General features: G+C 39.5%; 1 non-coding gene across 1 annotated transcript; it reads left to right on the forward strand.

The window, feature by feature from the left end:
* The first annotated feature begins 5,933 nt into the window (after positions 1 to 5,933).
* TRNAT-AGU lies at positions 5,934 to 6,007 on the forward strand. Its single transcript has one exon. It is a non-coding gene; the product is annotated as a tRNA-Thr (tRNA).
* Positions 6,008 to 6,356: the final 349 nt, after the last annotated feature.

Here is a 6,356-nt window from a genome sequence, read left to right on the forward strand (position 1 = left end):
ATTTCAAGTCCTGCCCATCCTTTAAAGACTGTATCAAGTTCTAAGAGCTACTCTGGCTCTTATTTGAAATCCTATTATGTTATATTTGATTTCATATGGTTTACCCTCATATCTCTGTGCAGGTTTTTATGATTCCTCAACTGTTTTGTGAATCCTTGAGGGCGGGAGACAGGATCATACCTGTATCCCCAACATTGCCTGGAACAAAATAGAGGTACTGATACTTTAAAATATTGATAGATTGATTTTCATTGACATCCCATTTTGAAAGTGGCCTAAGAGGGGAGGGTATAGCTCAGTGGTAGAGTACATGCCTAGCATACGTGAGGTTCTAGGTTCAATCCCCAGGACCTCCGCTAAAAAACAAATAGATAAACATATTTACCTCCCCCCTCAAAAAATAAATTTAAAAAAAAAGGAAGTGGTCTACAAATAATGCAAATATAAGAAAATTCTGATATGGAAGAGAGACTAAAAGATAAAATGTCTGTGCTATATATTAGACCTTGACAATAATAACAGGTGGTACTAAGTTAAGGAATTTATTATGAAAGCAACATTTCTCATGTTTATACAGCACACTAGTGTTTACTTAGTCCTCTCACCAAAAATATTTAATTTGATCACTGTAGTGCCCAGAATTTTTTTTTCTCGTATTGATACTTTCTTGAAAAGACCAAAATTATCAATAATGTTTGATGAAAGCTGCATAATGCATCAAGGGAAAAATCAATCCAAAGTGAAATTTAAATTCTGTGCACTGTACCTTTAGGATTTCTAACTTATAAGAAAGAGTGAAAATGGAAAAAATAATTAAGAGTACCTTCTGCTGACCTGAAAGTAGTGTTAGTTCTATGGTGAATAGTCCTACTTTCTTCAAACACATTCCGCGCACATATCCATACATACTACTTCTGACAGGTGAGTTAAGCTGACCTCTCTGTCTTCTTTCAGCACCTCACCATTTGATGTGGGTTTTAAATGTCATCTCCTAGTGTGTCTTTTTTTCCTCAACCACACAAAGACCATTAATCATGGTCAACTGTACGCAACATTGCAGAGTTTTATTAACTCCTATGCATGCCTGCAGCTCCCATCCCTCTCAGATAGAATTACCACATCTAGCTTCTCAACCGTTCTGCAGATTTTCACCATGTTCTCCTTCCATCGAACTCTAAAGTACCTTAATACAGCCCCCTCTCTATTATCTGTGCCAATGGCACATCAGAGTAAGTGAGAGCCACAGAAAATGTGTGACCTCAACTTAGCCTTTGATCCTCCCCTTTCCTGCCCTTTACGCAAGTTGCTAATGAGCAGTGAAGATGACAGATTGAAATGTCAGCTCTTTCCGCCCTCTGACACACGTGTTAATGAAAACGAATACGACAAGGGGCTGACAGGACATTAAGAAAAGGAAAGGAAGGGCCTGCCTGACCTATAGGACAGTCAACTCTTCACAATTGAGTTTATTTTAATTATTTCTTTTACAAATTACCCCATGAGTTGGGGTTGAATATCGATCGTACTCTTCTCATTCCTGACTTTGTGACCACGTGTCACTGAGTGCTTCCAAGACACAAATTTTCCTTCTGTGCAGGTCATCTAACTAAAATTTTCATGGCGAGCTCATATCTCCGAAGTATAGGATGTAGCTTTTCATTTCAGATTTGTTCACTTTCAATTTCTCACTAATGAACCCATAAAAAGGCAGAAAAGAATTACAAATCATAACAGAAAATCATGACTCAAAGCCATCATGTTGCCAGGAAATGAGAGGATTTCCTACTGACTGCGTGATCAGGGGAGCTGACTTCAGAATCCCACGTGGTGCCTCATGCATATTTTGCCGCCATAAAAGGAGTATACCTACCCAGCTGAAAGCAAATAGGGGGAAAGGTTGTACCCTCAACACTTTCTAAATTCCTCCCAGAGACCATCGCAAATAGGAAGCTCAGCAGCCATCCTGCAGAAGAGGATACTTTGGGGAAAAAACCCTCCTCAAGGCCTATTTTTCTCCTTCTCTTCAGAGACTATAATTTTTGGAAACTAACGTAACAGGAAATGAGAGGGAAGAGAGCTAGCAATGAGACCCCCCCCCATGTGAGGGATCTAGCATTTCACTTGTTAGAGTCATAACAACAAGCTACCGAAACAGGAAGAACCCGGCAATGGCATAAACCGAGATGGAAATTAGAGTGTCCCTCTCAGGGGAAAATGCCGCTAAATCCAAAGAGGGTGGGATTTGAAGAGAAGCTCTAAAACATCAACCGGTCTTCCAGTTGAAGATCTGAGAAGGGGGTTTTACCAAGGCCCAAGCGGTCAGGGAACCAGGACAAGCGGAAACCACTTACCCTGCCTACTGGCAAACATCAGGATTAGTGCTGTCACCCCAGAACGGGTGAGTGGAAAGAAAACAACATGGAATCATGAAGACGTGGAGCAGCAGGAGAAATGGAAGGTCAGCCTGAAGGTTTAGAGTAAGAGCAAACTTTTTAAAATAATTAACTACAATAGCCAGAAGATAGCTTTTTAGGTATTAATTATCAATTACCAATAAGATGTAAGATTTTATGGTTCCTCTGAAACAGGAGAAAAAAGTCATGAAAAGAGAACATGGAGATAAAATGACAACAAAGTAAGTTATAAAGACAATATGTTGCAATGAAAAGGGATCTTGAGTGAGACAAAGAAGGATGAAAAGGAATTAAAGTGCAAAATGAGAAAGAAGATGATACTAAGAAGAGCAGACGCCAGAGATGCAGTCCCCAAGTGACAGATATTCCCAGAGGAATTTAGAGTATCTGAAAGCAATGTAACAACAAAAGATATAATTGAAGAAAGAATCCCTGAACAGAAAAAAAATTAGCTAAACATGTCAGTTGAAATGATCTACTTTATTCCCTGAAAAAAATTATTGGAAATAGACCCATATTTAGATACATGCATTAATTTATTTCTAAATAAAATATTTCAGGTATACAGAGGAAACTGAGCCAGCTGTGTGTTTTCTTCATTTTCTATTTTTTAAAGATGTCATGAAATGTTTATTTATATCTTTAATTTGACCTGAAAGCTAGCTATATCTTTAAATGATATCTTTCTTTGAAAAGTATGTATTCTTTTTTCCCGGTTTTATTGAGAAGTAATTGACATATATCATGATATATAAGTTTAAGATATACAGCATAATGTTTTGATTTACATATATTATGAAATGATTACCACAATAGGCTTAGCTAGCACCCATCACCTCATATAGATATAATAAAAAGACAAGATCTTGTGATGAGAATTTTTAGAATCTACTTTTTTTTTTTTTTTGGAGGGAGGTTAAACAGAGTTTATTCTAGGTGAAAAGTATATATTCTAATAATAAGTCCATTGCCCACGTATGGGATCCCGTTGTCTGGTCTATGCTGAGGTATGTTCATACTCAGTAATGGCAACAGCTAAATTGTTTGCTGTAAAAGGTAATGGGAACTGAGTTTCTGGGGCATCCTGAGTGAGAGAAGTAAAGAAATTCATAGGATGGTAAGAAAAATGATGTAAAGGAAGACAGAACTGAGGGCCCAAGGAAACATGATGTTAAAGAAAGTCAGCTAGTGACAGATTCCTAGGCTCACTAAGAATAGGGGTGTTTTTGCATTCCCCCAAAATGAGTACAAATGTTTATCAAAAATATACACAAGAACATTTACAGCGCTATATCCATAATAGCCCCAAACTGGAAACTACCTATGTGCCCATCAGCCATAGAACAGATAAATAAAAATGTGTCACATTCATGGGAGGGAATACTATAAATACTGAAGTACAAATGCAAACATGATAAGGAGTAAAGTACAGTTTCAAGTGATAATGAGAATGAATCTCACAAGTGTAATTTTGAGCAAAAGAAGCCAGATGCAAAAGAATGCTTGCTAGGATTCCTTTCAATGTAAAGGTTGAAATAAGTAAAACTGATCTTTGGTGTTAAAAGTCAGGGTGGTGATTATCCTTGGGGGGCTCTTAACCAGAAGGGGACCCAGCGAGGGAACTGCTGAATGCTGCTAACGTGCTATGTCCTGATCTGGGTGCCGGTCACATCTCTGATCAGTGTGTGAAAGATCGCTAAGCTTTACAGTTATAACTTATAGATTTTTCTGAATGTTTGTTATACAATAAAAAAAGGAAAAATAATAGGGCCGTTTGTACGTGGGGGATCCTTTTGTTGCCTCAAGAACGTTGGTAAAAGTCTACGACACCGGATCTCCTTTATGAATCACACTGGGAGGAGGCCAGGACTGTCTGAGGCCAAGGCTGTCGGCGCCCCACGTTGGCCAGCGTGGAGCAGAGAGAAGAAACGGGCTGCGGGAGGCAAGGTAGGGGGTTCCAAAATCAGTCGAGGGAGGTAATTGGAGCCAAAGGGGACTAGGACACGGCCAGGTCCAGAAAATCCCCAGAGGTGTTCCTGTGGGAGAGAAGAGGCTGAAATAAGGAATGCTGCGTTTCTGCTCCCTGTGGGATGCGGAGCTGGGTCCAGTTTACTTCAGAACTAAAATTAGGGTGACTCCGCGAGTCTAGAGGCACTGGTATCTGTATCATGAAAGAAAGGAGCACGCAGGTTTTGATCATAACGCACACCTACAGTTCTCTTATTCACTCACCTTCCCTCACAAGCCTTATCAGATGGTCTATTTCTGCTTTTTTCCCCTTTTTGATCTCGATTTCCTGCTCCATCCTCTGAAATATGGCTTCTGTCACAGCTGCTCTATTGAAACAACTGGAACTGAATTTCATACCAAAGTCTAGTGATCTCCTCTCCATTCTTCCTCTTTCATTCAATAAAGAAATCTGTATGGAGGAACCACTATATGTGGGCCACTGTCCTAACGGTTAGCGATGTGGAAGTAAATAAAACAGACCAAAATCTCTGGCCCTGAGAAGCCTAAATTTTCCATTTGGGGCCAAAAAATAATAGCAAATAATCATTCTTTCTTAACTACCATTATCATATACTATGTTGGTACCTCACTACGTCTTCAGATGTCTCTGTAGATACTTCCTCCCGACGGCTAACTTGTAAGTGTTACTGGTCCTTTGCTTTTGTCTCATACACCCCCTTGGGGAGTTCATTTATGTGCCAAGCTTCAACACCAGCCTATATGTTAGGGCTTCCCACTCCCTCTCTCCAGCCCTGCACACCTGGAGCCCCACTTCTCCAACTACTCCCATGAAAACTCCCCTGGAACACTCTGTTCACACCTCAATACCGTATGTTGTTCGTCATCAAATACCTTGTATTCTCCCTCTCAAATTCGTCATGTTTTTCAGTAAAGTCACTGTTTTCCACGTCATTTCAACTAAACCCTTGGAAACAATGTTTAGTTTTCCTTCACTTACTGCATCTAGTTTGTTCTTAAATCCGATTTGGTTTTTTATCAATGTCTCTAAAAGTGCAAACATTCAATGCTCTGTCTCTGGATTACCACAATAGATTGGTGTTTCTGTTTCTAATCCCTTTCCAGCTTCCAGGGCATCCTGCATACCATGGCTTGGATAACTTCCCAAGACCCTTTCATGGTCAGACCCTGATGCTTAGACAAACTGGAGTCCAGGCCCTGCTGTCAGGTAGGAAGCAGAATCCTGGGCAAAGGGCACCATCAAAGAGGCTGGGAGGGGTAACAAGGCATAGGTATTGCATAAGAAGACAGAAATCTGGGCATCGGATGCAAGCAAATGACATTTTCCAGATTCTTTATTTCCATATATTTCTTATGTTTTCTAAGTTAAAGGCTTGCCATACTGTAGAATATGCAAATTTATAAATCCAAAAGAAAACATGTTTAGTGGAAACATTCATAGCATGTTCTTTTATGTTTCTGTTTGAGTTTTGAGTTTTATAAAACAGAAACATAGAAACAAATTTCCACTTCAGAACCTTCAAGGGTTGGGGGAGTGTATAGCTCAGGGGTAGAGCGCATGCTTAGTATGCATGAGGTCCTGGGTTCAATTCCCAGTACTTCCATTAAATAAAAACAAACAAAAAACCTTCAAGAGGATGTTATAAAATTCACCCACAGAAAAGCTCAGTCACAAGAGAGTGTCAGGAATAAGCACTGACTATTCCTAGACAGGAGCAGCCCAGGAGGCAACCAGGCTCTGAACGAGGCAGCATCTTGGAAGGGCAGTTACTAAGGGAAAGGATGTTCCTGCCATTGCAAGAAAGAAGGAAAATGCTAACTTTTCCCCTAAGAACTAACATTTTTTTCCAAAATCACAAAGCTGTGCCTATTTAGAATGACTGGTTTTTATCACACCATATATATATATGTATATTTATTAATAGACTTTATTTTTATAGAGCAGTTTCTGGT

The sequence above is a fragment of the Camelus ferus genome, unplaced genomic scaffold (assembly GCF_009834535.1).
Source record: "Camelus ferus isolate YT-003-E unplaced genomic scaffold, BCGSAC_Cfer_1.0 contig298, whole genome shotgun sequence".
In the NCBI taxonomy this organism is placed as follows: Eukaryota; Metazoa; Chordata; class Mammalia; order Artiodactyla; family Camelidae; genus Camelus; species Camelus ferus.